The sequence below is a fragment of the Schistocerca nitens genome, chromosome 2, assembly GCF_023898315.1.
Source record: "Schistocerca nitens isolate TAMUIC-IGC-003100 chromosome 2, iqSchNite1.1, whole genome shotgun sequence".
Classification (NCBI taxonomy): Eukaryota; Metazoa; Arthropoda; class Insecta; order Orthoptera; family Acrididae; genus Schistocerca; species Schistocerca nitens.
This window is the reverse complement of record NC_064615.1, coordinates 873,243,426-873,269,610: the sequence shown is the minus strand read 5'-3', so window position 1 is coordinate 873,269,610 and position 26,185 is coordinate 873,243,426. Positions and strand designations below refer to the sequence as shown.

Sequence of the window (26,185 nt, the reverse complement as noted above, 5' to 3'; positions counted from 1 at the left end):
CCGTACAAGCATGATTATGTACGTGGGTCGTTCAATGATTAATGCCTCACATTTCGTTTCTCTGGCCTTATTTATTGTTAAGAGTCCGAAATTGGTGAAAATATATATCAATATGTCTTGTCCATCTCCAATTTTTCTACGTAGTCTCAATCAGGTTCTCAAAGGCCTTTGATTGTGTAAATCATGGAATTAATTTAGATAAGCTAAATCATTATGGTTTGAGTGGGGCAGTGCACAAATGGTTTAATTCATACTTAACTGGAAGAATGCAGAAAGTTGAAATAAGTGGTTCATGTAATGTTAAAACAACAGCTGATTCCTCAAACGGGGGGCTAATCAAGTACGGGGTCCCACAGGGTTCGGTCTTAGGTCCTTTACTGTTCTTGATATCATTAATGACTTACCATTCCACAATGCAAAGTTAGTTCTTTTTGCTGATGATACAAGTATAGTAATAACATCCAAAAGCCAAGAACTAAGTGATGCAACTGTAAATGATGTTTTTCACAAAATTATTAAGTGGTTCTCAGCTAACGGTCTCTCTTTCAATTTTGATAAAACACAGTATATACAGTTCCGTACAGTAAATGGCACAACTCCAGTAATAAATACAGACTTTGAACAGAAGTCTGTAGCTAAGGTAGAATTTTCAAAAATTTTAGTTGTGCCCATTGATGAGAGGTTAAACTGGAAGCAACACATTGATGGTCTGCTGAAACGGCCGAGTTCAGCTACGTATGCTATTAGGGTTATTGCAAATTTTGGGTGATAAGAATCTCAGTAAATTAGCTTACTATGCCTACTTTCATTCACTGCTTTCGTTTGGCATCATATTCGGGGGTAATTCAACGTTGAGTAGAAAAATATTCATTGCTCAAAAACGTGGAATCAGAATAATTGCTGGAGCCCACCCACGGTCATCCTGCAGACATTTAAGGATCTAGGGTTCCTCACAGTAATCTCACAGTATATATATTCACTTATGAAATTTGTTGTTAATAATCCAACCCAGTTCAAAAGTAATAGCAGTGTGCATAGCTATAACACCAGGAGAAAGGATGATCTTCACTATGCAGGGTTAAGCCTGACTTTGGCACAGAAAGTGGTAAATTATGCTGCCACAAAAGTCTTTGGTCACCTACCAAACAGCATCAAAAGACTGACAGATAGCGAACTAACATTTAAAAATAAATTAAAAGAATTTCTAGATGACAGCTCCTACTCATTGGCTGAATTTTTAGATATAAATTAAGAGAAAAAAACCAACTTAAACATTAGTGTCATGCAATATTTTGTGTAATGTAATATCTTGTACAGACATCTTTTATTAACCTGACACGTTCCACATCATTACGAAGTGTCGTATTCATGATCTATGGAACAGGTATTAATCTTATCTAATCTAATCTACCGTACGCCAGCGTTGTGGAAGAGCACGTATTCCCTGATGGTAAAAGCTCTTTGTCCTGCAGGCGTAGCCATGGTTCCACTGCATGACTGACACTCTCGTCATCTCCAAAGTGTGTTCTCCGCAGAGAATCTTTAAACGGCCTAAAGAGATGGAATCTTGTGGTCCGCTGTGAGCATTAGTTGAACCCACTGTGAGCACCTCTTTGAATATCCGAGAGTCTCGATCATTGCAGACGCACTTCCAATGCTGACCGACAACTGTAGAGCCAATTGTCGAATTGTGATGCGCCGGTCGGCACGAATAATGCCATGTGCACGATTCGGCATGTTTGGAGCAGTGGCTGATTGTGAAGCTCTGTTCCTGCATTTCCTGAGGCTGTAACTTTCTTTACCCATCGCCCAGCTGTACTCCAATCAACTGCGGCATCACCATATACAGCACACAAACGCTTACGGATGTTCACCACGGTTTCTTTTTCTGCACACAAGAATTCAACAACAGCACTTCCTTGTAACGTGAGTCGTATGTAGACGCCATTTTGACGCTGTACTACGGCTCTGCCATCTGCCAGAACGGTCCGAAACTTCACCGGTGCACAGATCAAATATCAAATGCGAAGCATCAACAAGGACGTTTGTCTATGTATATTAATGGCTTTTTTAAAAATATGTGGGGCATTACATATTGAACGACTCTCGTATATAGGTAGTTCATCCATCCTGGAAAAACCGAGCGAGGTAGCGCAGTGGTTAGCACACTGGACTCGCATTCGGAAGGACGACGGTTCAATCCCGCGTCCGACCATCCTGATTTAGGTTTTCCGTGATTTCCCTAAATCGCTCCAGGCAAATGCCGGGATGGTTCCTTTGAAAGGGCACGGCCGACTTCCTTCCCCATCCTTCCCTAACCCTCTGAGACCGATAACCTCGCTGTTTGGTCTTTTCCCCCAAACAACCAACCAACCATCCTGGAAAACGAGAATCTACGATTTTTGCCTGATATCGATACGTAACAGACGGAAAGTCTGATAACAAATGAGAATACGATATTTTTTCATGTTATATAATTACAAATCAATTTTCTGGTGTTTTTCCTTCGTTTGTACTTTGAAACCTCGCTTCTTGCCAAATTTTATTATTCTGTGTCTATGGAAAGTACCCTATAGGTTGTGAGTTTTCTTGTGTCAAAATACGTGACAATTGGTAGTTTCTTTTGATTGCATTGACTTCGAAGAAGCTTGACTTTGTTTCTTCCGCCAAAGGACCCTAGACGTTAGTACTTGACAAATTTCAACTTGATACGTCTACCTATATCTACCAATTCCTGAGGAAAGGAGTTCTAATTGTTCTCAATATGTCACAAATTAGGTTTGTATCATTTTCAGCGATTGAGGTACGGAACCGTAGAAATGAAATAATTGTTCTCAGTATTTCACAAATTGGGTATGTATCGTTTGAAAAGTTAGTTTTTCATTATTGCAAACGATGAGTCCGCATTGTGCAAGGCGTTGTTCTACTGGAAACCTATTACGAGGGGATGAACTCCGCGTAGACTAAGTATAAATGTAGCATTTAACTTACATGTTTATTGTAAAAAATCATTCTCTGGAAACTCAAAAAATGCATCCTTACTGGTCAGTAATTCGGCCATATGCATTAGAATAAATAAAAGAAAATGAAAAAAATCATGGAAATGATAAGAGTCCGAGAAAGATATTACGAAATGAAACAACAGTATAAACATTGAAATCAAGAAGTGACAACTGTACAGTCTTGTAGAAAAAAGTAATTAACGAAATTAGGAAAAGGCTAATGTTATTTGGGCCCAGCCAAAGAATGAGCGTCAGCAGACAGACTGAAATAACTGTACAGCACACTGAAAAATTATAAGGGAAACCCAATTGGCTTAGGAAAGTCTTGAAACCTAGAAGAAATTGTCGTAAATAAGCAAGAAATTGAAGACAGAACAGAATATAGGAACAAAATTAAGGGGGGGAGGGGGCGATTTCCAACACAAAATAGTTCTATAAAGATAAGAAAGAAAGTGGATGGCAGATAGAGTACTGGAGAAAGCGTAAGGCTACCTTAGTGGTTTAAACATGTTACTTAGCTGTCCTGTATTGAAATAAGAATAAACGCAAAATGTTTCGAAACTAATGTACATTTGCTGTGTGGCATTAAAATTACGTCATTTTCGCCGTGATTGTTGGTACTGCTAATTTCAGACAGGAACATCTACATTGAAAGTTATCATAATTACAGACGGGAAGGTGCGATCTGTATTTACTTCGTTTAATAGCCAAGATCGCATTCAATACTATATATTGCTGATGAACTGGTTTCCACAGTTAAGACTGTCATAATTTAATCTTAAAAAAAAAAATTGTTATACGATCATACTGGAGTAGAACATAAAACGACCTTTTTTTTTTTTTTTTTTTTTTTTTTTTTTTTTTTTTTTAAGATTAGAAGGTGACAGTCTTAACTGTTGTAACTGTGCATCAGGAATAAATTGTTCTGAATGCGATCTTGGCTATTCCCCTTTCTTCAGTGGAACTTCATGTGTACGAGGTAAACTGGTTAATCAGATGGAGTTTACTGTGTTGCTCAACCAGCTACATACATATGAAGAAGTTCCTCTTCTATTGAAATTAGCCGGCCGTGGTGGCCAAGCGGTTAAAGGCGCTACAGTCTGGAACCGCGCGGCCACTACGGTCGCAGGTTCGAATCCTGCCTCGGGCATGGATATGTGTGATGTCCTTAGGTTAGTTAGGTTTAATTAGTTCTAAGTTCTAGGCGACTCATGACCGCAGAAGTTAAGTCGCATAGTGCTCAGAGCCATTTGAACTTTCTATTGAAATTAGCAGTAATCCAGAACAATAGCGCAACTGAGTTGGTAACGGTTTAGTAACGTTGTCCACCTGATGAGCAATGCTTATTTCTACTGCAGCACCATCGAGATCAAAGAGGTGAGGTTTACCTTAATCGTTTGGGATTGCTTTGGAATTTTCGACCTTCCCTGTAAGCTGACGCTTCTACAGTATCTCATCGCTAGAATATGCGTCAGAACACTTCATATAGATTCTTAAATATGTTTGAATCTGGTTAGTAATGTTATTTGTCCCACACTATTAAAAGGCATAAAAAGCTAAGGGCTCTAATACCTGCTGCGTATCAGTAAAGGACGAGTGTTTGAAAGTTCATTTCATTAAGTGCAATGTGTGTATTATTTAATGTCAAATTCTTCATGTGGAAAAATAAATGTTACAGCACATACAATTTAGAGCATTCGGTGTCGTTAGTACTGTGATTCGTCTACTAAAAAGTATACAGAACCGAAATATCTTGATGTCCAAATACTGCCATAGAGGAAGAGGACATTTGGTAAGTAAAGGTATTATTATGATTATCGGCGGTCTACGCAGTGATTCGGTGTTGACGATGCAGCGAATCACACGCAGAAGTGTACCGCCCGTTTGAATAGTAAGCTCGTGTTAATCTCGAACGGTGTGTTGTGTTGGTGAAACCGAGCTAGATGGACCCGTAGTAAGACACTGGACTTGTGTACCGGAGAACAGCAATTCCAACCCCATCTGGCAGTCTAGGTTTTTCATGGTTTCCTTAAAATAAATCTGTTAGGACAAATGTCGGGATGATTCCTTTCCCGAGGACATGGCAGATTTCTTTCGGCGTCCGAACTTGTGCACCGTCTCTAATGACCGCGTTGACGATGGGACGTTAAACGACATTAATTTTTTTATGTAGATGGAACAGCAGAGGCTAAATACTCGTCCTCTGTTGACGAAACACACACATAGTTTGGACTTAAGAAAAATTTTGGAAATTTGTGGTAAGGTCTTATGGGAGCGAACTACTGAGGTCATCGGTCCCTAAGCTTACATGCTACTTAATCTAACTTAAACTAAAGGACGACACACACACACACATGCCCGAAGGAGGACTCGGACCTCCGACGAGGTGAGCCGCACTGACCGTGACAAGACGCCACAAACCACGCGGCGGACTTAAGATGCCTCGATTGGATAATAGATGGACATCACAACAAGAGAAACATTTATGCGAAGAACAAGTCGAAAAATTACTGTATTTGTTCGGTTTAGGTGTTAACATCCGCATACCTCACTGGGTCACCATTCTAGATCCGAAAGTATAACAAATGCAGGTGCCAGACTTGTAATGGCCAAGTGGCGGACGAAATTTTCACACTAGGGTTTGGTCAACAAGACGAGAGATGCACATTATTGATCATCAACCGTGCCCAGGTTAAATTCCAAACTTCTTCGCTTTGTCTAATGGAAATAGGAGACGATGATCCTTTCATTGTGCCGGCCGCGGTGGTCTCGCGGTTCTAGGCGCGCAGTCCGGAACCGTGCGACTGCTACGGTCGCAGGTTCGAATCCTGCCTCGGGCATGGATGTGTGTGATGTCCTTAGGTTAGTTAGGTTTAAGTAGTTCTAAGTTCTAGGGGACTGATGACCACAGCAGTTGAGTCCCATAGTGCTCAGAGCCATTTGAACCATTTTTTTTTTTTTTTCCTTTCATTGTTCCGTTCGATAGCTACCTCGGTGCTATTGCCATCTCCCTTTTCTCTGACGTGAACACAAACACACAAGTGAGTGACTTGTAGTATATGTGCGCCAGGACAATACAGTTTTAGAAGCAAAGGTATAAATGAAGGAAACTTGTCAGAAATGATGGAAACTTGTCAGACTAAAGACAAACTTATTTTAAGTGCTTTCTTACGAACATTACCATACCACCTCGTGTTATTGGCATCCGTGGAAGTGGCTAACAGTACTGTACACATTGTGTCTATTTTGTTGGGTCTGAGTTCGCTGAGGAGGGGCAGAGCGCAGTTGCATTGGAAATATGTGACCTTCATGCGGGGGGGGAAGGTCAACTTGCGCCAATGTGTAAGTCACTGAGTTACTGGTATGCCACTGGATGAAGAGTGTGGTGTCAAGTGGTGCACTTTTTGATAGCGAAATTTCGATTACATCGATTATACTTGCGTGTACAATACTTCGTGCCAGAAGCTGATATCAAGTGACTGTTTAACCTCGGAGGGAGGGAGGGGGGGGGGGACTGGCCCAGTCAGCAGAGAAGCAGCTTCATTTTTTATTTCTTGGGTGTCCATCCTTGTGATTGATGTTCAGCGGACGTCAGTCCTTCACGTTAAGTTAAAAAATTGAAAGACCTGCAGCCGTAGTTTTGATGTTCTATTATTTTATCGCAACCAGTTTCGGTGACTCAATACACCATCTTCATCGTTGGTGAAGGCCTCAAGAAGGTGTGTTGAGTCACCGAAACTGGTTGCAATATAATAAAATAGTCATTTTTTAATTGTGCTGCAGGCCGTTTGTCCCTTCGTGTTTCTTTTACGTAGCTACTTCTAACAGCAGCCTAGAATATTATTGGAGAAGCCATGACGTGCCTTCCATGGACCGAGGCCTGGGCTCCGCCTGGCCAATTGCAATACAACGGTGCGCAGATGTGCCTGCGCAGACGACGTCCACCTGATAGCGCGGGGCAAAGTACATCAGCTGTTGGGGGTTGGGGGGGGGGGGGGGGACGAAGGCGCGAGCGCACTGGCGCACCTGTCGGAAACGCAGCCTGCGATAAAGCTGTCTGCTAGACGCCACAGCTGCACTGCTTCCATTGTCACGGGAGATGCAGGCTTAAAGGGATGTTACCGAAAGCAGCGTTGTAACTGTACGTGTTTGTTCTCATTACGAATACGAAATGAAACGCCACGTCGAAACCTATGCCACTAAAGACGGAGCACTAGTACTATAAGACAAGGATTAAACTGAATATCGACCGCCCCCTCCCCCCGTTTGAGTCATCCTCGGGATACAGTATACACACTTGTTCAGAAATGTGTCCTCTTATTCGCCAGTCCAAAGACTGGTTTCATGTATCACCCTACACTAGTGTATCTTGCGAAAGCATCTTCATCTCTGCAAAACTGCTGCAAACTACATTCATTTGAACCTGCTCCTTTCATCTAAGCCTTTGCGTCTCTATTTGTCGCCTCAGAATGCGTCGTATCGACCGATCACTTCCTTTAGTCAGATTGTGCCATGTTTTTACTCCAATGCAGTTCAGTATAATATGTTCACTAGTTATACCAACTACCCATCTAATCGTACGTTTTTCGTTAGTGCCACATTTCAAAAGCTTGTATTCTCTTCTTGTCTGAACTGTTTATCGTCCAAATTTCACTTCCGTTGAAAGCTAAACTCCGGGCAATTACCTCCAGAAAATTCTTTCTTATACAAATTTATTTTCGACGTTAGCATATTTCTCTTTGTCGTAGCGCGTTTCTTGCTACTCTGCATTTTATAACGTTTCTACTTCTGCCATCGCCAGTAATTTTGCTGCCCAAATAGCAAAACTAATCGATTACCGTTACTGTCTCATTTCATAATTTAATTCCTTCAGCATTACCTTATTTAATTCGACTACATTCAGTTATCCATTTCTTTTTATTTTTTCAGCCACAACTTTGATTGTCTTTTGTGTCTCACGGATTCAGTACATCTGGGGCAGGCTTCCTTTTTTCGTTCTATCTTCTGAGAAGTCGCAGAATCAGTATTGCCCCATACGTTCCTGTACAGTGCCATTCTGTTTATTTAAGTAGTTATTGATTTCGAGGCAACCTTATCTAAGTAGCACAAACCCTGTTCTCCAGTATACGAGACAACTCTTCTACATCCCAAGCACGATGGTTCTGCTGTTGTAGCAGGTTGGGAGGCCACGCTACTGCAAAATGACAGTACTCCGGCATGCTGTCGTAACCGAAACCGGTTCCCGTCGCTGGGTGTTTGACCGGAACACCGAGAGATGCAAGCGGTGCGGTGGGGTCCGGTGGCCAGGCGACATCGCTACGCTTCACAGAATTTTGTGTACAAACACTGACGCGTAGCACTCACGGTCTTTGGCCAACATGAACTGGTCGCACAATACGTCACAAAGCTCGTCGGAACATTACATGTCAGACATAATACCAACGCCGCAGTTCAAAGAAAAGTAACTATTGTACTACTAAGACTCTTACATTCATGAGCCGCTGTGAGATCAACAAATCGAAACTCTCCAGACGAAACAATTTGGTTGTAATTTGGCGAGGCCGCAAACGAGACTCTCAGCTCCTGCAACCCATGTATCTGCTATGGCGCTGATTTTCCAGTGTGGAAAACAGCTCTCCTGTTTGGTACGGAGCATGGCTTACCAGATAGATAACTACAGCACTCAGTGAAACGTGTAGGCTGATTACAGGTTGCCGCAGTTCTACTCCAAAACTAAAGTTTATTACCCAGCTGGAATAGCAACACCGTCTGTACGCAGAGAAGTGGAGCAACCATGCCTCGAGTAGAGGGAAGAACCCCTGAACTTTACAGATGGATGTCAGCAGCCGAGCAGCTACTTATTGAAGTCCATAAAAATATTACGATCCAGAATAGGAAAAATCCAAGGACTACATGAAGAAATGAGGCGTTAATGTTGATGACCTGTACTGTGAAAGCGCACCAGATTAAATCACAAGCTACATGTTTCAGTGCCTACTGTGTCCAACATCGTGCGTGAAGGATATTCATGCCACCCCAAGTGCATTGGAAGTTGCGAAGTTCTGGGGATATCTAAAGGCGCAGGGATAAAATGCGGGGAGCAAAAGATTATTTCCAACTTGTACATAAACCAGACTGCAGATATAAAAGGGCAGGCACTGGTTGAGAAGGGAGTGAGACAGAATTGTAGCCTACCACATTGTTGTTCAATCTTCACTGAGTAAGCAGTGGAGGAAACCAAGGAGAAATTTGGAAATGAAGTTCAGGAAGAAGTAATCGAAACAGAGATCTGGCGGTGACGTTTTAATTGTGTGAGGGACAAAAGGCCGCGCATGAGCTGTTGAACGGAGTGGATGGTTCGTGAAAAGATGAACAACAAATCTAAAACAAGGGTAATATTCGAATTATTGATGTCATACTGAGGGAACAAGGTGAGGAAATGAGACAATGAAAGTAGTTGACGAGGTCTGGTACCTGTCAGCAAAATAACTGATGATGGCCGAAATACAGAGGATATAAAACACAGACTGGTAACATCTGAAGTTTTTCTGTTGGTATTTGAAGTTTGGCGTTGTACGGAAGTGATACGTGAACGATAAGTAGTTCATAGAAGAAGAGAAACTTTTGAAATGTGGTGCAGTAGAAAGAAGAATGCTGAATATTAGATGGGTAGATCGAATTATTGAAGAAGTACTGAATAGAATTGGGTAAAAAATGTATTTATAGCAAAAGTTTATTACAGTATTCGAAGGGTTCGGTTGATACGGTACATCTTAAGGCGTCAAGGTCACGTCAGTTTAGTCATGGAGGGAAGTAATTAGTACCATAAGCTGGTTCAAATGGTTGCAGTAGACGTGCAGAGATGAAGAAGATACTTACAATGGATATACTAGCATGGAGAGCTACATCATAGCAGTTCTTCGCACTGAAAAAAAAAAAGACAACAGATGAATGATGCATTTTCGTAGTCTAATTATTATATTTTCTGGTTTGATTGTCAGTCATTGTATCTGTATGTTTCTCAATAAAGAATAAATAAAAATTTGTATTAAGTTTATAATGTGACGTGTGTCTAAATTTCCTGAAAACTTTCAAACGATTGTGATTTGTTTTTCTGGGGGTCTGACCTTTACCCAGGGGGTAAGACGCTACTGAAGCTGCGTTAATATAAATTTTTTCTGTGTAATTATAGTTTACGTGCCAGGTGATCACATAGTATGTTCCTTGACTTCCTCAAACGTAGGTGAGAGATTTAGTTTTGCACTGCGACTCTTAACATTGTACGGTACTACCATTTTTATGCGCATTACTTTACATTTACATGAATTTAGGTTCACGTGCCACTGCACCGTTCATTAGTTGTGCACCATGCGCTGTATGCGATTGTGCTGTGCATGACGAACTGTTCTTACTACTGTAGTACGGCTTCCCCTTCTCCGTTGTGTTTGCTTTAAAGCTATGGGAATATGTTTGCCTAATCTGTTTTATCACTGCTGCGCGAAATATATGGTTGAAGTATTAACAGAACTGGAAGCGAGGTGTAGCAAAGCTAATGCATTGAGCGCTCAGCTACGATCTACTCTCTTCTGCAAGAAGGAAGTCAGTACCAAGACCAAGTTATCTGTGCACCGTTCAATCTTTCGACCAACTTTGTTGTATGGGAGCGAAAGCTGGGTTGATTCAGGTTACCTTATCAACAAGGTTGAGGTTACGGATATGAAAGTAGCTAGGATGATTGCAGGTACTAGTAGATGGGAACAATGGCAGGAGGGTGTCCGCAATGAGGAAATCAAAGAAAAACTGGGAATGAGCTCTATAGATGTAGCAGTCAGGGCGAACAGGCTTAGATGGTGGGGTCATGTTTCACGCATGGGAGAAGCAAGGTTACCCAAGAGACTCATGGATTCAGCAGTAGAGGGTAGGAGGAGTCGTGGTAGACCAAGGAGAAGGTACCTGGATTCGGTTAAGAATGATTTTAAAGTAATAGGTTTAACAGCAGAAGAGGCACCAATGTTAGCACTGAATAGGGGATCATGGAGTAATTTTATAAGGACGCTATGCTCCAGACTGAACGCTGAAAGGCATAATCAGTCTTCAATGATGATGATGATGATGATGATGATGAGTATTAACAGCCTGTTTATAATTTGTCGTTAATACTGATTCGGTAAATTCACCCATGTTTCTTAATATTCTAAGTCTCCGGGAGTTCTTCATTAGACTTTCTCTTGGGTTTATTTCATCATATCTTCGTTGTTAATCCGTTTAAGTTATGAACATTACATGCATTATTAATTAATTAATTAACTGATCAAATCATTACCTGGTAGCTTATACCCGCCAAAAGATTACTTTCGTCATTTACGAGGGGCAAACTTTCATCTATCACATCAAAAAAATAAAGTTACTTATACAATGAGAAGAGCAAGTTAAAGGAATACAGCTAGGAAGAACACGTGAAACAAGAACAATCATAAAATGTCTGACATTTGCAGATAACATAGCTATACTTACAAGGGAACCTCCCCATCGCACCCCCCCTCAGATTTAGTTATAAGTTGGCACAGTGGATAGGCCTTGAAAAACTGAACACAGATCAATCCAGAAAACAGGAAGAAGTTGTGTGGAACTATGAAAAAAATAAGCAAAATATACAAACTGAGTAGTCAATGAGCAAGATAGGCAACATCAAGGATAACGTGAGCTCAGGAGCGCCGTGGTCCCGTGGTTAGCGTGAGCAGTTGCTGAACGAGAGGTCCTGGGTTCAAGTCTTCCTTCGAGTGAAAAGTTTACTTTCTTCATTTTCGCAAAGTTATGAACTGCCCGTTCGTTCATTGACGTCTGTGTTCACTGTAATAAGTTTAGTGTCTGTGTTTTGCGACCGCACCGCAAAACCGTGCGATTAGTAGACGAAAGGACGTGCCTTTCCAATGGGAACCGAAAACATTTGATCGCAAGGTCATAGGTCAACCTATTCCTCCACTGGAAAACACGTCTGATATATTCTATACGACACTGGTGACGGCTTGTGCGTCACATGACAGGAATATGTTGTCGCCCCACCTAACTTGTACACTTGGCGAATAGGTAAAAAGATTCTTCTACCTTGCCCGATTTAGGTTTTCTTGTGGATGTGATAATCACTCCCAAGAAAGTGATGAAATCATGGGAGTTTGTCACATAAACTGAAAATAAAAAATTAAACTTTTCACTCGAGGGAAGACTTGAACTAAGGACCTCTCGCTCCGTAGCTGCTCACGCTAACCACGGGACCACGGCGCTCCTGAGCACACGCTATCCTTGATGTTGCCTATCTTGCGCATGGACTACTCAGCGTGCATATTTTGCTAATTTTTTTCATAGTTCCACACAACTTCTTCCTGTTTTCTCGATTGATCTGTGTTCAGTTTTTTAGGGCTTATCCACTGTTCCAACTTATAACTAAATCTGAGGGGGGTGCGATGGGGAGGTTCCCTTGTAAGCAGAAGTTCCCCTCCCATCTCATCTCCCCCCTAGACTCCCTGTAGTGGCGCGGTGCTGACCTTGCGACTGAACTCGCATGCTGCTGTATCGAATAACTTTCGGTTGCGGTTATCTGCCACTACACTGCTGCTCTGTTCCCCTGGAAGAATCACATTTCATCCATTCAGAAAGTTACTTGCGGTTTGGTTCAAATGGTTCAAATGGCTCTGAGCACTATGGGACTCAACTGCTGTGGTCATAAGTCCCGTAGAACTTAGAACTACTTAAACCTAACTAACCTAAGGACAGCACACAACACCCAGCCATCACGAGGCAGAGAAAATCCCTGACCCCGCCGGGAATCGAACCCGGGAACCCGGGCGTGGGAAGCGAGAACGCTACCGCACGACCACGAGATGCGGGCTGCGGTTTGAAGGAGTTCCGATTGGTCTCGGGGTAGTGGCGTACCTGCGAACAATAAACGCTTATGATGATTAAACCCCAACCACTGATCTTTTTACAGTAAGAACATTCATACTTTAACTATTATTCTAGAACGTCTGCAGAATACTCGCCTGTAGCTACCTTCATCGGCCTCAAAACGATTTTGAGTCAAAAATGCATTTAGTTGTAGGATTAGCTGGAAACCATCCGGTACCGAAGCCGGCGAGCAGGATGCATGTTCTAATTCATAACCCCTATCCTTCAATTTTTCTACTCCCAAAGCGTCATTCGATGACATTTTTCCTTTCCAAACGAGGCCGTTTCACAACTAATTATTGTTTTCCCCGAAAGATTTGCCAAGTGACTGCAAGTTATTTATCATCGTTTTGCATGTTAATCAAATAAGAAGAACCACTTCGCGTGCTAGTAACCACTAGCCTCAACTTTATGCAGATGACATACACTCCATCTTTCGTTGCTGCTTAGTATCTGGTACAGAATGGTGAACCAATTTACTGTAAATGGTGACAAGTCTGGACAATAAAAGCATATGGATTCTCTCGAAACTGGTGAAACGTTGGGCACAAACTAGTCTGCATTAGCTTTAGACCAGCATTCAGTAAGCATGGCAACCACCGTAAGTAATATTTTTTCATAATTCCTTACATAGTTTTTCGGTTGATATGCGTTACCTTGGCGGCAGCGCCATATTACATTAGTAGTAGAACCGATGACTATCGATCGTCCAGTAGCATATTGCGCATTTTTTTTTTATAAAGTACGGTATTTCATTCATTTAAACGACAGGCAACACACAATTATCGTGCCATTAGTTTTGATGGATTGTTAATGTTTCGAATTTCGCAAACTCTTGCGGCACTGCAGAAAGGACGACCCTCGGCGGCTGTTAGCCTGTAACAAGAAAAATTTGTTTTGAGGAGAACTAGTATTAATATTGTAAGATAGCATCTTTGTACTTCGGCAAGTGATTTCAAATTCCGCCTCCGTTTGTATGGCAAAGGAATTTGTTCCACACAGACTGACTTCACCAATTAGCCTCCTATTCGTGCTTTTCTTTCCTTTATATCCTCGGCGTATGTGTGCCGGAAGTTTCAGCAAAACCGCTTCCTTCCTGCTGATGCTTCAGTTCTGTGCTGTAGGCACTCAGGGAATTGACAAATGTCAGCGGTTGACTATGGGAACGCCACTTTTAATCTGTTTCACTGAGTAATGATTTTTGCCATAATTCGTTACCTTTTTTTACCTCTGGTAGCGAAAATTAACGCCATGGATAAGCTCAAGCTTAGCTGCAGCGTAAGCAGTGAGACAGCCATCTCTCTCACTTTTGACGTGGAGAAATGTTATTACATCGTGAGAAGTACAAGTCATTGTAGCTATTTAGCTTCTAGAAGCATGCGTTGCTACGTTGGCTGCAACAAGAAACCGAACAGAATGATTTCTAACAGTTTTTATGGAGGTATCAAGGAATTAATACCTTAGGTAGACCCATTTAATTGTCAGTGGCGCATCTGGAGCGGCAGCGACTGTACATCTAAGTAGGTGATAAGATTTTTGTTCGATGGATTCCTGAGAAGATTTATTTTGCTCTCGGAAGCGTATCCACTGGCTGCGTTTATCTACACCGATAGTGCATATCTGAGATTCACTTTGCAGCCCATAGGTACTGTATGTAATCAGTCGGGATACAAACAAAATTTAAACGTTCTTACAAGGGAAACATGCACCCAGCAGGTCACAGGCGTTTTCGAGTGTTCGACATTAAAATTTGTATCGCTCCAAGGAATCATTCTTGGAAACGAAATAATTGTAATATTAATGGTTAGCATCGTATACACTCGTGGCGAGATATAATCAAAGTAGAATAAGAGAAGGTGATTAGTATTTATCGTTACATTTATGTGCGCGTCGCAAATACAATGGGCGATACTCAAAGCCCTGTTATTACTCTATGAATTTACTGCGATACGCGCATGAATGTATTAGTAAATGAAAGTTTATTTCTTCATCACGATTCCTTACACCACCTCCATTATACCTCTGCACGAATATGCTACTTTGCTTAACGGTATTATTGTTTGCTTTCCGAAGGAAATAAGTGTTTGGTGGAAAATAACGAAAGAAGAAAAGAAAATAATGTGACTTCAACGCAATACGGGCAGTCTTAGTATGCGGGAAAAGATAACGGCCGTTTCTCATTTCGCGTAATTTTTTAGTTCCGTAAAGTTTCCCCATTTGGTTTTCAAAAATATATTTGGTTAAATAATTTTTACACGTTTTAGTGTGCCGTGTCAGCGTTGCATAAACTACTTATCTCCTCAAAATTCGTAATTACCATTCGGAGATGACGCTATTTGTCATACATTGTGTATTGCATTTAAAAATCTTGCACTGATAAACTTACAGCGTGCAGCTTTCCTTTCCTTTCGCTACGCCTTAGACTAAAATTACTGCAAGTAAACATAGCTGATACTACAAGAAGACTTTCTGAGTAGTTCCTGACATTCATACCTGTCGTCTCTCACAATGGAATGCATGTTATTCAAAGACGTTAGTGGCGCGACCGTTAAGTCTGAGTTCCGCGTTGGCTCAGCGTAGTGGCAAACACTGCAGGGTAGAAAGATGAATTACTTCCGATAGATATTAGCATTTTTTTGGTCTCTTGTGTGATTTTAACCATCCATAAGCAGAAAACTCTAAATCTATATACTAACGTTTTACTCGACTGTGAACTAGTCATTTGCTATGGTCTTACAGTAGCTCACACTTAACATAATCAAAAGCAGGCACTTCATTCCATGTCATGTATCACAATGAAGTGCAATGTATAATGGACAACAAAATAAACACTAGAGTAAAAATGGCGACGAGTTCTTTGCGTAAACTGAAAAGGGTTTTCAAAACTAAACTTCCATCTGAAAAGGAACGTTTCCATCTGTGTGTATTATCAGTTTTTCCCTGTAGTAGCAAGAAATGTGCTTTTTGAATGCGAAAAACCATTCGAAAGCCAATTTTTATCCCTAAAAACGAGGGACCAGAAAAATCGCCCACAGGTATCGATGTCGGTCGGTGAGGCCTGGCACGAAGTCGGCGTTCCAAAACACCCCAAAGATGTTCTATAGGATTTAGTTCAGGACTCTGTGCAGGCCAGTCCATTACAGGGATGGTATTGTCGTGTAACCTCTCCGCCACAGGCCGTGCATTATGAACAGGTGCTCGATCATGTTGAAAGATGCAGTCGCAATCGCCGAATTGCTCTTCAACAGTGGGAAGCAAGAAGTTGCTTAAAACATCGGTGTAGTCCTGTGCTGTGATAGCGTCACGCAAAACAACAAGGGGTGCAAGCCCCTCCATGAAAAACACGACCACACCGTAACACCTTCGCCTCCAAATTTTACTGCTGGCACTACACACGCTGGCAGATGATTTTCACCGGGCATTCTCCTTACCCATACCGTCCCATCGGATCGCCACATTGTGTATCGTGATTCGTCACTCCACACAACGTTTTTCCACTGCTCAGTCATCCAATGTTTGCGCTCTTTATACCAAGCTAGGCGTCGTTTGGCATTTACCGGCGTGATGTGTGGCTTATGAGCAAGCCGGCCGTTGTGGTCGAGCGGTTCTAGGCGCTTCAGTCCGGAACCGCGCTGCTGCTACGGTCGCACGTTCGAATCCTGCCTCGGGCATGGATGTGTGTGATGTCCTTAGGTTGGTTGGGTTTAAGTAGTTCCAAGTCTAGGGGACTGATGACCTCAGATGTTAAGTCCCATAGTGCTTAGAGCTATTAGAACCACATTTGTCAGTCAACAGACGAGGTCAGCCTCTACGCTTTTGTGCTGTACGTGTCCCGTCACTTTTCCACTTCATTATCACAGCAGAAACTGTGGACCTAGGGATTTCTAGGAGTGTGGAAATCTCTTGTGCAGACGTATGACCTAACCTAAGTGACACCCAGTCACCTGGCCGCGTTCGAAGTCCGTGAGTTCCGCGGAGCGCCCCATTCTGCTCTCTCACGATGTCTAATGACTACTGAGGTCGCTGATATGGAGTACCTGACAGTAGGTGGCAGCGCAATGCACCTAATATGAAAAGCGTACGTTTGTGGGGGTGTCCGGATACTTTTGATGACATAATGTAGTTCGTTGCGGCTGCATCGCACGCAGTTTTCTATTCCTTGGGAATAAAACTTACATGGCCTTAATTAGCTGAAGAACTACTTAAACCATATACCTTATGGTGGAGACACAATACCTGGAACACGCGGGTCTTCTTGCCACATTATAGATTTTGTGGTCCAGTGTATTCATCCACCACACGGACGTTCATCTGTTTTCGCAAAAACTGTCACAGCCGGGCGCTCTGAGCTTCGTAGATTAAAGTGACTGCAGGTGGAAGAAGATTCCGGAGTGAAAAAAAAAGTGACGATAGAAAAGAGGGAAATATTTGTCAGAATAGATGTCTTGGCAAGATCAGAACAGTGCAACACTGGAAAGCATCGGAAACCAAATGTGAAGCATACTTGCATGTAAATCGGGGAGAGACGTGGGGAGTAAGAGGGGGTGGGGGGGCTCAGCTTCTAACTTGGGTTCGTAATAAGATTTTTGTCAACAAAATACCTGAATCTTACGCACCGAAACTACAGGCATCATTGCGTACAGCGGATGTGTCGACCATGGTAGTGATATGAGCAATAAATCGTGCTGGCCACACCTCCAGATACAGGAAAAAAGACAGACATTAGCTCTTAAGATGAACCTAGACTGTAGTGCAGATTTTCTGAATTTATAATGCAGTTTTCGTTTTCATATCGAGAATTCGCTAAATAAGGCACAAACGTAGACCTGTGGCTGCAACGTAAATCATTCTCTTATCAAAGACTTTATTTCGCATTAACATTCGTTAGCTATAACTCATACATACCTCTCACAAACACTTGATATGTCATCCTAATCTTGCTTGATTATTTGTTCAGCAACGCAGATTCAGTTTCACATCTCGACAAACAACCAGTCAGTGGTTGAGTTCTCAGGGAGCTCAGTAGCATGGTTGTTAGCTCTGAAGCACGGTTATTAGCGGTGGATATGCTTTCAGTGAACTGAGCAAATAAAGACGTACTTTGGTAGGTTTTTTAGCCGTGTGACAATGTCGATGTATAAGGTGCCGAAAATGATTACCTACCCGAACTTGTCCGACAAGGGAAGTCAACCTTTCCGCAACCGCCACCTTTGACAATACGGCTTTTCCGAACATTGTCTGAGTTTGGCTCATTCCCTCCATCATAGGAAGTCTTTTGAGAGTGAATATCATTTCTACATTACATTGGTTATATTCCATGGACGCCATGAATGCTCTTTGGGACGTGGATACAAGTCAAAGATGTACTTTTAATTTAATGTCACCACAATGAAAGGCTTAACATTACGAAAGTCTATTGTGTCATACTGCTGAATCTAATTATAATATAACCTAAATATCGAATTAAAGAGTTTCTCTGAAGGTACTCAGTGGAGTACGTGTTAGCAAACAGAAGTTTCTTTGATTCTCTCTTAAACTCCAGCACATTATCTACATGACATTTAATACACTCTCGCAAGTTATTTAATAGGAAGGTAGGAAGACTAGGTTTAACGTCCTGTCGACATCGAGGTCATTAGAGACAGAGCACAAGCTTGGATCGTGTCAAGGATGTGGAGGGAAATCGACCATGAACTTTCAGAACGAACCATGTCGACATTTGTCGGGAGCAATTTAGGGAAATCAGAGATTTGAACTTATGTAGGTTGGCCAGAACTATCTATATGGAAAATAAAAATACAGTATTCTAGGGTTCGTAGAAAGTGTCCACTAGCAGATTTAAATTTTTTCTTGCGATGTACAAGTAACAAACTCAGTATAACAAATACAATCGTGTATGTTCCTAAGCTGACCTTCCCTCCGAGGGAAGGTGGTAGCTGCACAAGTTTGACTAAGCGTTCCTCCACTGCTTTTCTACCTCCAGCCCCCTGTTATCCTTCGGCGCTCCTGTTATTTTTAGATTCGTGACTTAAAAATGACAAGGGGGTAAGATGTTATCCTCATTTTTTTACGAATTCATTCAGCCGCATTCCTGCGAGTTCCTCGTCGTCTGAAGCTAACATTGAAATGAGTAATTATTTCTGTAAATACGATCATAGAAACTTACAGTAAAACCTTCAGAAGATAATTCATTTTCTTTACTGGCGTCCAGCTCTGTAGCTTTACAGAAATTACATTATCCATCGGTCTGTTCCTAAATATATTTATTTATGATCGAGATTGAATATAAATAACATCAGAATTAATCAAGGAGGGAGGTGACAGCATACACATAGAGATATATAAATTGATCCAGTTGATATGGGAGAAGGATACACCGCCAGAAGAATGGAAATTGGCTATAATATGCCCAATATACAAGAAGGGAAGCAAAATTGAATGTGGTAACTACGGAGGAATCAGCTTGTTGAATGTAACGTATAAGGTACTGTCCATCGTTATCCTCAGAAAATTGCAACCATTCATAGAGAACAACATACAGGAGTACCAAGCTGGCTTTCGACTAAACCGATCGACAATAGAAGACTTGTCACACTAAGGCAATTGTTTGAAAAACACTGGGAATATGATAAAGATATCTACAACGTGCATATGACAGCATCCACAGGAATAGCCTATACAATGCAATGCGTGACTTCAGAATCCCTGAGAAGCTAGTGAGAATGGTGCAAGCTTATATGGAAGGGTCAAAGGCAGCAGTATGTTTCCGAGGAGCCACATCAGAAACATTCGAGATTGAGACAGGCCTCAGACAAGGCGATGCTCACTCATGTTGTTCTGTTCAATGTCTTCATAGAGAAAGTAATAAAAGAGTGTAGGCAACAGGAGTGGGCTGGAGTACAGATGGACGGTAAATTCAATTGTCTCGCATATGCAGATGACATAGTACTGCTAAGTGAATCAAAGCATGAGTTGAAAGGAATGTACGAGAAAATGGACAATTATGCACAGAAGGTAGGGCTCAAAGTGAATCAAGACAAAACAGAGTTAATGCAATTAGGAAGAAGACAAGAGCAGGAAGAATTTCTTGAGATAGATGGCAAAATGTTCAAGAGAGTACACCAGTTCAAATACTTGGGATCTTGGTTTACCACGGACAACAAGATAAAACCGGACGTCAAGGAAAGAATAGCAGTGGGATTGAAATGCATGCATTCCCTCAGAGAGACGCTAGGCTCTAAATCGATCTCAGCAAACACTAAGATGAAAACCTACAACACAGTGATATGCCCAGCAGTAATGTACTGTTCAGAAACATGGAGCATGACTAAGCGAGAAAAGGAAAAACTATTAATATTTGAAATAAGAGTAATGAGGAAGATATGGGGACCAGTTTTGGGGCCGGCCGTGGTGGCCGAGCGGTTCTAGGCGCTTCAGTCCGGAACCGCGCGACTGCTACGGTCGCAGGTTCGAATCCTGCCTAGGGCATGGATGTGTATGATGTCCTTAGGTTAGTTAGGTTTAAGTAGTTCTAAGTTCTAGGGGACTGATGACCTCAGATGTTAAGTCCCATAGTGCTCATAGCCATTTGAACCATTTTTTTAACCAGTTTTGGATAACGGAACGGAGAATGGAGGAGGCGGAAAAACGAGGAACTCTACCTTCTGATGTGACAACCAACTATCCGACAGAAGATAATGAGCAAAAGAGTACAATGGGTGGGCCATTTAGCCCGTATGCCAGACGGAAGACAGGCGAAGATGGCACTAGAGGGGGAAACCAAACACCAAATGCCCCATTGGACGACCAAGGCAGCGCTGGATGTAGGACCTGGCGAAGGACGTAGCAGCCCTGGGAATTGAAGACACCTGGAGGAACCGGGCACAAAACAGGAAGGAATGGAGGCAGTTTGTGGAAGTAGCGCGTGGTCTGCAGGGCCTGTGATGGCTGGATATCTATCTATCATGATCGAGATTTCGATGTCGTGACATTCTCAAGTACTAGCTGCAACGTAAATTGCTACAAAACGAATTGAATTTTATAAATACATTCTGTTCTAAAAAATTGTAATAAAAGCCCTTTTTTAATGTTGTATCACTTTCTACCTCACTATGAAATGCGTCAATGGATATTCATCGTAAGAGGACCTCGTAATCATTTCAGCGATGTTTATATACTTCAGTCATATCCACAATAAAACAGAAACGAGCTTTGTGGCAAACCATGGTTTAAACGTGCATGCACTGAGTGTATTACAGAGTGTAGGACATGTATTGGTTAGAAATGTTTATAATAAGTGAACGTTCAGTTGAGTGCATGCTTGAAACACATGGCCTGACAACAATCTCATTTTACTCAAGTACTATGTCCTTTAATATCACTGACACTGAACCCCGTTTTATTACGCTCAAGCAAACATGTTTGCACTACCTTGATATCATCGTAAGACGAATGATGTACATCGAAGTATTTCGCAGTTAGGAAGAAATTTAAAGAAGAAAAAGTTGGCATTATAACAGTTTTTGAAAATAGAATGTATCCCTAAAACTGGTTTTGTAGCAATTTTTTGTTGCATCTATTCCATCATTCCGGCAGAACAGCGGAATCTACAATAGAAATAAATACGTTTAATAAGTCGAGGCAGAAAATTTTATGCCTACCGGAGACGGAGTATTAATTGTGATACAAGTTCGAATCCATAGTGATTTGACAGAATTTTCAAAAGGGTAATTTTTATTATCTTCTCGAAACTTTCAAAACATATATCGTTCATGTTTGTAAGAACAGTATTTTTAGCACCGCTCCTTGTGAAACCTTATTTAAACTTCCGTGAATCCTAACATTTCGCAACCTAAGAAGTGGAAGGTAGGATTAGTGTTCAAAGGCGGGCCTCTTAGGCGGGAGGTCGTGTGTATAATTGCAGGAGGAAGTGTGAAAATCGGTTGAAACGCGTTCCCGCTACACGCATTTCATAGGGAAGATGCAATACATTTGAGGGTATACTGGTGATCCGCCAATTACAACATTTTATGCCTTTGAGAGCAGTGGAAGTGATCACGTGATAGCACATGCGGAGCCTACCACACTTGGGCCTTTGGTTTTCGTTGGTGGGTCTCTGCTAATGGGTGGCCCGCCGCAGTGTAGCAGCAGGCGCCCGTGTTTACAAACACTGCCGCGGGCTGCACCGTGCGGTCGCTACAGGAGCTGCAGCGCTCTGCTAGCTCCTTAGAGATACATTCTCGTCCCCTGGCCGCTCATTGAAAGACAATGCTCACGCAGATTATCATGCACCACACCAATCTTCGATATATTGTGAGCTTCATATCGACCAAACTACCTGGCAAATTTTTTTAAAAAAAAATAATCTGTAGCGTTCTTGCGCAAAATCGTGATAACTGCTGCGTTAAAGGGCTATTATAGGAAATGAAATGCCATCAGCTTACGACTTAACTTACCTATAACTTTATTCCTCCCATTAACGGTTGACAAGTGTTCGTGTGCAAGTGTTGGTACTTCAACAGTGTACCATTCTGAAAGCCGGAGAACAGCATACATTCGTTTGAGTGTAAGGGTTGTTAACACCCTCTCTCCTGCATTTCTCATAGTATAAATGTACACAGATCAGCCACCAGAACCCAAAATTTGAAAGGGGGTTGGCACTATCACACAACTGAATATATACAAAGAAAATCTTAGTTTCAAATTGTTATTAATACACACATCAAAAAAAGTTTTGCATCACCCCGGTTCCCAGAACTCCTGAAGATAGACGTTGACTTTGGATGTTGTATCACAGACACAGTCCCTTTGACTGTTCAGAGATGTCACTAAACTCGCCCAAAGATATAAACAAGCATGCATGAGCAACGCCAGTTAGACGGAGGGGGTCCGACAACCTATCAGTTCCAATCATTCCACCAGGAAGGAGGTACACGGCTCGTGTTGTCTGTAGTTCAACTATGCGTAGACGGTCAATACCGCGGTTCGATCGCGTCCGCATTGTTACTTTGTGCCATGAAGGGCTCTCAACAAGGGTAATGCCCAGGCGTCTCGGAGTGAACCAAAGCGATGTTGATCGGACGTGGTGGAGATACAGAGAGACAGGAACTGTCGATAACATGCCTCGCTCAGGCCGCTCAAGGGCTACTACTGCAGTGGATGACCGCTACTTACGGATTATGGCTCGGAGGAACCCTGACAGCAACGACACCATGTTGAATAATGCTTTTCGTACAGTCACAGGACGTCGTGTTACGACTCAAACTGTGCGCAATAGGTAGCGTGATGCGCAACTTTACTCCCGACGTCCACGGCGAGATCCATCTTTGCAACCACGACACTATGCAGCGCGGTACAGATGGGCCCAACAACATGTCGAATGGAGCGCTCAGGACTCTTCACCGATGAGCGTCGCATGTGCCTTCAACCAGACAATCGTCGGATACGTGTTTGGAGGCAACCCCGTCAGGCTGAGCAACGCCTTGTACACACTGTCCAGCGAGTCAGCGAGTGTAGCAAGGAGGAGCTTCCCTGCTGTTTTGGGGTGGCATTATGTGGGGCTGACGTACGCCGCTGGGGGTCATGGAAGGTGCCATAACGGTTGTACGATACGTGAATGCCATCCTCCGACCAATAGTGCAACCATGTCGGCAACATATTGGCGAAGCATTAGTCTTCCTGGACGACAGTTCGTGCCCCCATAGTGCACATCTTGTGAATGACTTCCTTCAAGATGAGATCGCTCGACTAGAGTGGCCAGCATGTTCTCCAGACGTGAACCCTATCGATAATGCCTGGGATAGATTGAAAAGGGCTGTTTATGGACGACGTGACCCACCAACCACTCTGAGATATCTGCGCCGCATCGCCGTTGAGGAGTGGGACAATCTAGACCAACAGTGGCTTGATGAACTTGTGGATAGTATGCCAAGACGAATACAGGCATGCATCAATGCAAGAAGACGTTCTACTGGGTATTAGAGGTACCGGTGTGTACAGCAATCTGGACCACCACCTGTGACGGTCTCGCTCTATGGTGGTACAACATGCAAAGTGTGGTTTTCATGAGCAATAAAAAGGGCGGAAATGATGTTTATGTTTATATCTATTCCAATTTTCTGTACAGGTTACGGAACTCTCGGAATCTTGGTGTAAGTGAGGCAAAATTTTTACCAGTTTCGTGGAGATAGGATACTTTAAATTCACTACTAATTTTTTTGTCAGATTAAATTTCATGCAGATTTTCGTTTTGGCACACATGGTTTCTGGTATTTACGATTTTTGCAAATGTTTGCAGGGGATCGAAATTATGTAGCCAAGTCAGATTGTGCGACTTTTCAGTGTGTTCCACATCTACGGTGTCCTCGTTTACAATTCTGTTTAATACCCACTATTCGGAGGAAAGACTGAGAAGCTATAGTTAGTGCTCAGTTTCACATTTACCTTGAAAGCGCGAAAAACAGTTTCCTTCCGAAGCATGATACTGCTCCACTGCTTGCCCTCATTGGCAGGCATAGGCACATAACTTAGTACTTTTTTATGTAAGTTTTAATCCTACTGCACCGCAATAGAACCTACTTGCATGTCTGTATTACACTTCTCGGTGAATGCAAGAGAAAGGGTCATGTCGAAGGCCGCCAAAGTTGTGGCATTCCTGAATATTGAAGGGCACTACACACGCACCAACCGACCGACCAATAATTGGACGTGTGTAGGCGTTTTGGCCGACCAACATACGAACTTTCCTTGACGGGGTGTCTGGCGGGTAGGACCACTCGACACCCAACCCATCACCACCCGTCCCAACAACTTGTGCCGTGTGTAGCGCTGTCGTAAAAACCGTTCGACAAAAGTTCGTCTTTTGTTGTCAGTGCGTACGGGATTACATGCCATTCTAATATACATGACAAGCTGTGAAGCGGACCAAACTTTTAAGGACAGAGTTGCTGAACAAATTTAAAGACTGCAGATGTTTGTGGGATGTATAGTGTGAGTGTAGCAAATATAGATACAAAAATTCTCATTTTTAACGAATCTATAACTGTTTCATGTGGTTCAAATGGCTCTGAGCACTATGGGACTTAACATCTGAGGTCATCAGTCCCCTAGAACTTAGAACCACTTAAACCTAACCTAAGAACATGACACACATCCATGCCCGAGGCAGGATTCGAACCTGCGACCGTAGCAGTCGCGCGGTTCCGGACTGAAGTGCCCAGAACCGCTCGGTCACCGCGGCCGGCGTTTCGTGTGGCATACAGAACAAAAGTCCGTCGACCTCTATTTCTGCTTTTAGGTTTTATTCCCGATAAGTATCGGAAATTAAATTAGAAATTAAAATATTGAGATTCAGCGGACGTTAATTCATAAAATACTTGCTACATTGTTGTTGAAGAAAAGTCCAACCTATATTTAAGTCCTCAGTTATGAAGAACAGTGTGGGATTTCTTTTCCAGTTCTGACAGTTGCTAAATCCTTCACTTGGTATGTGTGTGTTGTATTAATTAGATGATGTGCGCCACCATCATATGTATTCTTTGTTATTCGAATTTGAGTTTCTTAAACTTACCGTCATCTATTTTGCTAAATAAATAAATAACGTTTACATGAATGTCTTGTTTTATTTAATTTGCAAAACCATGCTGTATTTACTCAGTCAGCTTTTAAATCGCGTTGCAGAGTTCAGGAATCTTTTTAGTTAATAATTATGGGGATACAACATTATTGACTTTTAACTCTTAACCTCTGCCGTTGGCTAGAAATCGTACTGTAGCTAACTACCTCTTCTCGCAGCTTACGGACTCTGTGATGACTACCCTTTCTCCTTAACTATGGTTTGATGATGATCAGCGGCTCCGAAATGCACGATTGATTCATTCCTAGACAACAATGAAAAATCATCGGCTTCCGGCTGCTTAAGTTACAGAACGTGGGTTACTATTTCCTTGCATTAGCCATTTCTTTCCCTATTGCTTTTTCTCTGCGTTTTTTTTTTCCGTTACCTCTTAAATATTCAAGGCAAATCCCCGTTTTTCGTTCTGTGTTAAATAGAGCGGGATCTCGTAGAACAAACGCAATTAACTTGCAATAAATCACATGAGGGAGGCGGTGTAATCGCTGGACGTGTGTAGGCTGCCGCAATATTGATCGGTCGGTTGGCCGATAAATTGGTGCCTGTGCAGGGGCTTTTATTTCTATTCATTTGTGCGATACAGGTCTGAAGCAGCAATACTGCAGAGTGT

At 42.3% G+C, this 26,185-nt stretch overlaps 1 protein-coding gene across 3 annotated transcripts in view; it reads left to right on the top strand.

The window, feature by feature from the left end:
- LOC126237160 (long-chain-fatty-acid--CoA ligase 4) overlaps positions 1-26,185 on the top strand; it is a 244,608-nt gene that overhangs the window by 127,413 nt on the left and 91,010 nt on the right. The gene's annotated exons all lie outside the window — the stretch shown is intronic.